Here is a 10,081-nt window from a genome sequence, read left to right on the forward strand (position 1 = left end):
AGGAAAAAAAAAAATCATGAGGAATTTAGGAAAAAATCATTTTCCTAAAATTTAGGGACCAAGTGAATGTCTGTTTAGATCAGTGGTTAAGATGGCAATTAAGATTATAGTACCTGAGGTCAATTCCTGCGTTAGATCTCTGATTCCAGTTAACTGCTAAAGGAGAATGTGAGATGCAGTGGCTATGGAGTGGGTAATTGGCTTCCTAGGGTATGGATTCAGGTGGGCTAGTGGATAGTTGGGGTTTGGTCCCTGCGGGAAATATAAAATCTTGCTGCCCCCCTATTTTGGTACCCTTTGGAAAGAAATTTCCTGCAGCCTTCTAAGAATAGCGACTGGCCTGTTAAATGGAGCCCCTATTGGTGTTGCAGGGAATTCGACCTGAAACACTGCAGCAGCCTCATTTCTTGCCTCACAGGAAATAAGAATGTTTATGTGGACAACTCCAGTTTGCAAAGCAGGATTTATTAGAAAAAAAAGGCGGGGGAGAAGATGGGTTCTTGCCACAGTGGCAGGAGGGTGGGTTCCAAGGAAGGAAAAATCTAAAAAATAACTGGGGCACTGTGCAGTAGCCCAGCAGCCAATGTCCTTGCCTTGAAAGTGCCAGGATCAGATAAGGGCAATGGTTCTGGTCCCGGCAGCCCCACTTCCCATCCAGCTCCCTGTTTGTGGCCTGGGAAAGCATTTGAGGACAGCCCAAAGCTTTGGGACTCTGCACCCACATGGGATACCTAGAAGAGGCTCCTGGCTCCTGGCTTCGGATTGGCTCAGCACTGGCCGTTGCAGACGCTTGAGGAGTGAATCACTGGATGGAAGCTCTTTCTCTCTGCCTCTCTTCCTCTCTCTATATCTAACTTTCCAATAAAAATAAAATAAATATTAAAAACAAACAAACAAAAAGCTAAGGTAATGGTGGAAATCTTTTTTATTCCCCATGTGTTTAATTACCCAAAGGACAAAAACAGAATCGTTCACAAGTAGCACCTAGTGCAGAATCAAAGAACCTCCGAAGGATGGGCAAGGGTGAGGTTTCTCCTCCCATTCTAATAAGCTGAGCACTCAAGCACCCTCTCCTTGACAGTTACCCAGAGAATTCACTGGCCATGTGTCCTTGCTTTTGTTAAGACGGTGAAATGGTGTGTTCATTCTGATCCTTTGTCCTCCCTCAGTGGGAGAACACGCTCTTGAAAAGTCAAGAAATTGGAAGAAATCTGACTTTATGTTTTAAGAAATTAACTTTACCAGTGACCAGAAACGCTAACTGCCTGCTATCCTGTCTGACTCCTCACACATTGGGACGTGAAATTTACCTCCCTGAGATCCAGTTTCACCCAGAAATTTTAAAGGATCAGGAAGTCCCACTGGTCTTTAACCAGATTAAGATGTCAGTTTCCACATCTTGGAATTTTTCTGTTGAGGAGGCAAAGATGAGGCCTGTGGTCTGAGCCTATCACGAGCATGGGGAGGAGCATGCCAGACACACCCTGCTGATGGCCTTTTATTTTGATTATTTTATTATTTTATTTTATTTTGATTAAGTCAGCCTCAGATTGTAAATGCTATTCTAGTTTTGTTTTTTGTTTTTTTTTGTTTTTTTTTTTTTTTTTTTTTTTCATCTCTCAAAATTATGTTTAGGACCTGGTGCTGTGGCCTAGCAGCTGGTGTCCTCTCCGTGAGTGCTGGGATTCCCATGTGGGCGCAAGTTCTGGCCCCACTAACCCTGCTTGCCATGCAGCTCCCTACTTTTGGTCTGAGAAAGCAGTCGAGGATGCCCCTAAGCTTTGGGATCCAGCACCCACGTGGGAGACCCAGAAGAAGCTCTTGGCTTCTGGCTTCAGATTAGCTCAGCTCCAGCCGCTGAAGTCATGTGGGGAGTGAATCATCAGACAGAAAATCTTTTCTGTCATTCCTCCTCTGTGTATATCTGACTTTGCAATAAAAATAATAAATAAGTCTAAAAGGAAAGGTCTCTGTACATTGAGTTGCCTGCTATGGCTCCGAGTTCTTCCTGGGTTTTAGGATGTAATGGATCTCATCTTTGATCAGGAAGCCAGTAAAGGGAAAAGATGAAGCCATATGGGCCGAATGTCACAGCCCATCGATTTTCCTGTAGACACTCCAACCTTTCAGGACGGATGTCTTTCTCTGGTCCTACAGCAACTGTGTTCTTCATCTTGGCCAGGGGATCTCCACTCAGTAAATGTTCTTAGCTCTCTGGTGTGATCAGAAAAGGCTGAGTAAATAGCAGATCACCCCAGCCAGAGCCCAAAGGTTAGGTGAAAGGTCTAGCATGGGGGGAGGGCTCCTGAGGGACCCTTTGCAGTCACTTTATAAGAGGAGAGGGAGTAAAAGCCAAGGAGGAGAAAAGGGAAAGTTAATCTTCTGCACCCGGAAGGAAATTCATCACTTTGCACTGCAAGAATATTCTGGCTATCCAGGGTGCTGAAGTAACGCACCGCAGAGCCTTAAAGGAGACTCCTGGGCCCTTTCAGGCCCTTGGGGGAACTGCGCCAGAAACGCCTCACCTTCTGCACTTAGCCTTCGATGACAGTCAAAGCTCCAGCTATCTCCTGCACCAACACAGGCCTGGTCCTGGATAGATTTCACGCATCCTTGTTGAAGTGTCCACTGCCGTTGCAATGAAAGCACTCTGTCATGACTCTGTGTGTCTCACTTGAACTGAGGCATCGGCAAGACTGTACCCCTCCTTGTATCCCTTTGCTCTTGCTGTTAAATTCCCTCCTAATTTCTGTTTTACATATATATAATCTTAATTCTTCTAAAAATGACCACAATAGCCAGAGTTGCAGGCACAAGAGCCATTAAGTGGATTAGAAATAGAGCAGCTGGGATTCTAATTGGCAAATATATTGAATGTTTGCAATGCAGAAACTTATCAGCTGTGTTACAGAACACCCCTTGCCCACTCCAACCCCAAAAGGCCATATATGAGATTACTTAGGGTGCTCTCACATCCCACTAAGTCCCTGGAGCTTTCCCTAATATATAGGGCACACTGGGTTAGGGCACACTGGATTAGAAATCTGTCTTTGGAACCATCACCTACCAAACTACAGTGTTTCACCGACAAGCTGATCTCTGTTGATCTCAGAGTTGATCTCTGAAAGAAAAGTTTTGTTTTGTTTTTCAGTTTCACACTGAAAGCTGCCAAAATGTTGCCTAAGCTGAATTTTCTTATTATGCTAAGATCCTCCGTCATAGTCTCATTCAATAGGTTGATCACCATAAAAGGAAACTGAATTATACAGGATCAACATTTCCAGAGTTGAGAGGAGAGGTATGATGCAGCTTGTAAGGACTGCCAAGGAACAGGTAATGGGCACTTCAGTCTGAAATAAAGCATGGAATCATTGGATCCTGGGCCCTAACACATGGAGCCAATGACCTCCTTCCAAACCATGTTTAGACTCAATAGTTTCATTGTCTGCAACAAGTATGCTTCACGGCCCACCATCAGTACCGATGTGGACTTGTCCAGGATTGGGGACCAGCCAAGATAGTTTTAAGAAGCACAGGGCTGTGCTAGTGCCAGGATTCTTTGGGCGTATCAAAGCTTCTTCTTAGCCCTTCATGAAGAGCTGGCTTACATGTGAGAAAGAGAAAGAGAGAGAGAAAGAGAGAGAGAGATTAGATTAGAAGAGTTTTTTTCTTTGGAGGATTGCTCTTGTCTCAAACAGTATTTTAAAGTGAACAGGACAGAGAATAAAACAAAATTTATTTATGTCAGAAACCTCCTGCTTCAACATCAGGAGAGAGTCCCCAGGAAAGGAAAGCTCCACAAAACTGTCGGAGTGGGTCTTCTTAAGCACAATTCATGGGAGCAGAAATGGCAGTTAACAATCAATCAGAGGATGGAGATAAAACCAGTCAGAGGGGCAGAATCGTACACCTGCCTATCCTGCTCTTGATGAACAAACCAAAAGATCCAAAGGTGGATTTTTTGAGGGTAGGTCAACAATTTTATCTTACTAAAGGCAGCTTCTGAGGCAAAGCAAATTATTTTGTCCATTTTTATGGGAACTAAAAGTGTGTTCATTCTAACAAGCTCCTGATCTAACTGCCTGTTAGCCTATCTCATTCTTTACAATATGCCATTCACAGGTTTTTGGAATTACTATAGATGTGACATTTGTGATCTACCACTGATCTATTGCAGAGAATGGTAGAATAAGTGCAAGTTCATTGGAAAATGTCAATTTGTACTGCAGTATCTACTACAGGACAAGTTTTTGAAAAGTATGAAAAAGCTATACATTTTAATATACATTATGAAAACAACAGAAATGGCATCCAGTTTTAAAACTTTGACAACCAAAACATGTTTTTGTTTTACCTAAAATATTTGATTTTGATCACTTAAAAAAAATTGCATGTACGGATTAGTAAGAAGCTGACTTAGTGTATTTCTGATGATGCTGTTAACTCTTGACACACAATGCATGTCTTGTTGCGTGAATTCAGGGTAGGTCTGACCCCTGCTCTCTCCAAAGGCTCTTGCCTCCCTAGTGCAAGGCTCAAGATGGTGCTTTCCAATGCTGCCAATGCACCTGATGATTTGCTATGTCCTGGCTTGCGGTCCAGGAAATGGGCTCAGGTCCTTCTGAAGTTTACCTCCATTGCTATTGTCATGTTTTCTCAGAATCTCATTGTTTTTTTTTTTTTCATTAGCCTGGATAATTCTTTCTATTCTGAAGGACAGAGAGCAATTATCAAATTGGAGACTTGATCATCTCCTTGTATCCCTAACTATTCCTGCACCTCAACAATCCCACTCCACTAGAAGTCTGTTTTATATGACACAGTTACAAACAGAAGCAGATGAAGAGACACACACGAAAGACTGCTTTGAACTCTGTGTTTCACATCCCTTCCCTAGGCTGCAGCATGCTTTAGCTGCACTTCTTTTGGAAAATGCTAATCTCTGGGGTCTTCTGGGTTAGCTACTGTGTTTTCCTTTTATGGAGGTAAAGACATTGTCTTACGACACTCCTGTTCCCTAAGTGCCTCGCATAAGCAGAAGTTTAAGATCTGCTTGAATAGGCCTCAGATTTCAAAATCTTCTTAGTTTTTAGTTTGAGCAAGATATGATGTACCTTTCAGATTTGATTTCCATATCCATTGGAACCATCCGGTTTCATTACGTTTCCCAGACTAGTTCCATCCATCAGCTTTCTACTACATTCTCACATCGTGACAGACATGATAGAAATGATACCCATCTCCAAAATCAGAAGTGAAAATGAGCCCTCCTCATTCTTTAAAATTGTATTTGTTTGAGATAGTGAGACAGGAAGAGAACAAGAGGAATCCATTGATTCCTTCCCCAGATGCCTGCAACAGCTGGGCTAAGTCAGAAGCATGGAACTCGGGGTCTTTCATGTGAGTGAGCTCAAGCTGGCTCTTTCATGGAGGCAACAGAGTTCCAATCACTTGAACCATCACCTGCCAGCACACAGAGTGCTTGGAAGAAAAACACAAACCAAGGCATTAAACACGCTTGCCAAATGGAGTCTCAGTGTCTATGTCAGAAGCCCTCACCCAAGCAGATCTATTTAAAGGCAAATCCGTACCTTATTTTTTTTTAATTCTGGTAAACCATCCAAGAATCATGTATGAATTCCTGAGAAGTGTGTTAATAATATTCCTCATTTGTTCATGTCTCATTATTCACTCACCTTCAAGAGTGACAGATAAGACCTGAATGAGGATACTATTTCTAGCACTGTGTAACATGACATGTTTCGTAATTTTAGTTTTTATATTTTCAGTTTCTCTCTTCCTACGGTGAAGGTTATTTTAAAGTTTCTAAAGTGTCTTTGATGCTATATTTGCCAAAATCAGTTTTGAAAACTTTCATTAAAAGTGCCTTTTATTTGTATCCTTCATATACAGTTTCAGGGAAAATATACATATTGTTTTATAGGAGGATGGGAAAATCAGTTTGCTAAATGATACACCTACTAAATTTAAATTTTCGAATTATACTCTTTAGCTGGAGTGAGAGCAACTCCCTCTGCAGGGAATCAGTGGAGACTTCAGTGTGTAGCTCAACGACGGTCCTTAACATTTCTACTTAAATATTGCATCTCTTCATTAATGATAGCTCAGAATCCTGCAATAAGAAGGAAAAGGAATATGCCAATTAATGCACTTCATGTTCACACGTGTAAAAGAACGAAGAAAACAGAGATAAGATGTGGTATACCCTGGGTTTTCTATAGTTTTCCCTGTAGGATAGACTGTGCCTTAATCTTCACAGTAATCCTGGGAGATGTACATCAACAGCAGTGCTACTTCATGGATTAAATATTTTGCTCATTGAATCCTTCGAAAACATGCACCATCATTAGCACTGTGCATTTGCTTGTTGACTCGGATTTTTTTTCTCCCAGTGATTTCCATGAATTCATAAATTTAGCGACCACAACTCTCGTGTGATCCCACAAGGCCTTCCCAATGCCTAGCACATGAGGTCTCATGTGTAATAAGTCCTTAATAAGTATTTGATGAGTCAATGAACCGGTTTGACATTTTAGTACAAGATCAGTGTCATTAATCTTAAAACATGAAATCTGAAAGGCTCCAGCTCTTGAAACTTGGTAGTGCCCACATCTGCTATAAGTACAACCGTCTATGTCTGACCTCATAAGAGATTGCAATCAAACACAGACAGATCACTATTGTATAAAATTGCCTTCTGCATATGAAACATAAGTGAATGGTATGTTTAGATTTGCATCCCACACTGCAGATACCATGTATAAAAATATTAAGACATTTTTTAAAAACCAACCTGAATTCTGAAACACTTCTGTTTTTTCAAGAAATTCAGTTATGAAATTCCCAACCGGTGTTAAAAAATGACACCAATGAAATTGGGACCTCTGTTTTGAATGAGAACTCTCACCATAATAATTATTCTATAGTTCCCTTACTCAATTGCTTTTAACAAAATTGCTTCATTTCTGCAGCATGGGATTCTTGACGGTATTGTCAGAGAACAGGGTGATTTGCACATGGTCTGTTCTCTGGGCTGGTTGACAGTCCCTTAATGATGACGTTTACCACCAATGCCAGGAATCCCACAATTAATCCTGTAGCATCATTCAAGCCTCACCTGCTTCATCTACTTTGTTCACCACTACTCATGCATTTGCCTGTTTGGCTCACACTACTGAAATCCTAGGAGACCTCAAAAGAGAACTGGTTCAACAATGAGCCATATAAAGGTTTTGTCTTAGCACTTACAAATGTGGTAACAAAAGTTTGCTATATTTGAAAGCATACAATTCAGATACAGACTCTGATGGAAAGGACATCCTGTTAGTTGAGCTCAAACAGCATAGGCACTCCATCTATTCTGTCTTGTCGGGATTCAGATTTAGTCCACATGTTGGCCACTCCACTTTTGTTTCTGGTCTCCGCCAGTGTAGTGGAATGGTCCATGTTCTTGGATCACTGCCGTTCACAAAAAAGACCAGGATGAAGTTCCCTGCCTCCGGGCTTTGTGCTGATCCAGCCCCAGAAGCCAAGGCTATAGTACATCAACAGATTTAAGTAGCTCTCTTTCTCTTTCTCTGTGTGTTTTTCTATAGGTCTGCTCTGTGTCATTCTCCCTTTTTAAAACTTTAGTCCTATTGATCGATTCATTGCTTCTTGGACCTAACCACATTTCACTCTGCCAAAAGCAAACACAGACACACAAACTGACTTTCCTCCTGCAAAAAGGTCTGACAGCACTCAGACATTCCTACAACTAAGGCATGTATACCAATTCTGTTCATATTATCACCCTGCGAGTTTCATATTTCTAGGTCCATTGCTATGTTTCTAAGGTTCTCTACCTCAGGAAAGACTTCCCATTAAAGACTCACTACTGAATAAGAAAATTTATTTTCTGATACCTGAAATTTTTACTTATAACTGTTTAAAGGCATAAAATAATACTTGACATCAGACTAGTTTAAACCATATTTCAGTTCGCTGGTCCCCGGGTCTGAGAGCTTGCCTACGCTGGACCGACGTCCCTGCCGTCGCCTGAGTGTAGTGTGGGAGTTCACACTCAAGGCGGTAGAGATTGCTGAAAGCAGACTGTCAGGTGATCTGCGCTTCTCAGCCCACGAGGGGAGATCACGCTCCTGGGACCCCATGGGGAAGGCCAGGCTAGGCGGAGTATGGTCCAGGCACGGAGGCGGGATTGCCGGTTCAGGCAGAGGGAGCCAGGACCCTGAAAAAGAAGTTTCAGAGCCAAGAGGGCCTTCATTTCTGAACCCACCATCATGTTCAGTGTGGAAATGGCTGGGGTGCCCCCAAAAGTTGCTAGAGGTGGGCACTACCCTGTAGCCAGAGAAGCAGGACCAAACAAATGGAACACCTCTGGTTCCCAGCCTAGCATTATAGGATCATGGCTGCCAAACCAAGAGCGACCAGGGTCCTCAACTCTGCAGCCCAGGTTTTGAGCGAACAAAAGATGTTATCAATTATGACAGAAGAGAGTAGGGTGTGGGGGGACAGTGGAACAAACAAGGGAGGAAGCTTTTTGGAGCCAGAAGTGGAATTGAAGCCAGTGACCTCCCTGGGGACCTTCCATCTGCCTGGATATGGGAGAACAGAGAGTTCCAGAAGGAGACCAGTGTGCCATGGGGGCCATGAATGGAAGCTGGAAAGAAGCCTCAGGGATGAGATGGTGGCTGAGCAGCCGACCCTGCAGGTGGGTGAGCTGGCAGATGTGGGCAGGACATCAGGAAGAGTGACTACTGGTGGACTGCGCGGGTGCAGAAGCCAATCACCTATGAGGATGTGGCAGTAGACTTCACGTAGGAAAAATGGGATTGTCTAGATGCCAGCCAGAGGGCCCTGTACCAGGGTGTGATGGCAGAAACCCGCAGGAACCTGGCATCTGTGGTCAGCATCTTTCTGACTAAACCAAATGTGATCACCATTTCTGAACCAAAAGAGGAATTGCAGAGAGCTGCCATCTATCCCCCAAACAGAGAGGCCTCTTTTCAGGGAACAAGAAGGAAGAGCTTCAACAGCAAGAATAGAGTCAAAGAGAGGAGAGAATGAGCCATGACATGGTAGCCTTACCTGTACAAGCAGAGACCAGAGTCTACCTTCTGTTCCAGCTGGGTCCAGACAAGACCCCAGTGTTGCCAGCATCCCAGACTCTGTCAACCTTCTCCTGCCTCACCTGCAGCAGAGTTTTCAGCAAGAGTTCTTACCTGCAGAGCCACCATTTTGTTCACAGCCCCAAGCCTACTAACAGCTATCGCCAGTGACGGAAGTTGTTTTGGAACCGCAAAGCCCTCAGCTACCACAGACATATGCATCTTGGGGAGCGGCCCTTCTGCTGCCCGCTTTGTGACAAGACGTACTGTGATGCATCTGACCTGAGTCATCAACACTGTGTCCTCCTGGGCTACATGTCCCATTCATGCCCCATGTGTGAAAAGAGATTCAGGGACCAGTGTGAGCTCAAACGCCACCAAAAGATACATCAACACTGGGAACTGGTAACTGGGAATCAGGGACACCTGGCGAAGACTTTGGACACAGAGGCTAGATTTCAGGCTCCCATTGTCAGAAAACAGGGGCTTGTGGACACAAACCAGGCACCAGGCACCAGGCACTGAGCACCAGGCACTAAGCACCAGGCACCAGAACCCAGGACCCAGGCACCAGAACCCAGGACCCAGGCACCAGGACCCAGGCACCAGGACCCAGGACCCAGGTACCAGGACCCAGGACCCAGGCACCAGGACCGAGGACCCAGGACCCAGGACCCAGGACCCAGGACCCAGGATCATGTATTGAGAAGCCAGGGTCCTTTGACCAGGAACCAGGTGATCACTAGAGGAAATCAGACAGCAGTTGCTACAGCCCCAGAGGCTACATGTGGGACCCAGGCGTCTGGCACTAGCTCCCCCTAACTGGATACCTTCCCATTGAAGCCCTCAAAACTCGAAATCTTCATTTGCCCACATTACCCCTTGACTTTTAACAGGAAATCATATCTTTCCAGACACCAGCAGACCCACTTTCCAGAGCAGCACAGCTGTTG

At 44.0% G+C, this 10,081-nt stretch overlaps 1 pseudogene; it reads left to right on the forward strand.

The window, feature by feature from the left end:
* The first annotated feature begins 3,847 nt into the window (after window positions 1-3,847).
* Window positions 3,848-9,653, forward strand: LOC121167634 (annotated as a pseudogene).
* Window positions 9,654-10,081: the final 428 nt, after the last annotated feature.

Source organism: Ochotona curzoniae, unplaced genomic scaffold (assembly GCF_017591425.1).
Source record: "Ochotona curzoniae isolate NIBS_2020 unplaced genomic scaffold, NIBS_Ocur_1.0 patch404, whole genome shotgun sequence".
NCBI classification, from domain to species: Eukaryota; Metazoa; Chordata; class Mammalia; order Lagomorpha; family Ochotonidae; genus Ochotona; species Ochotona curzoniae.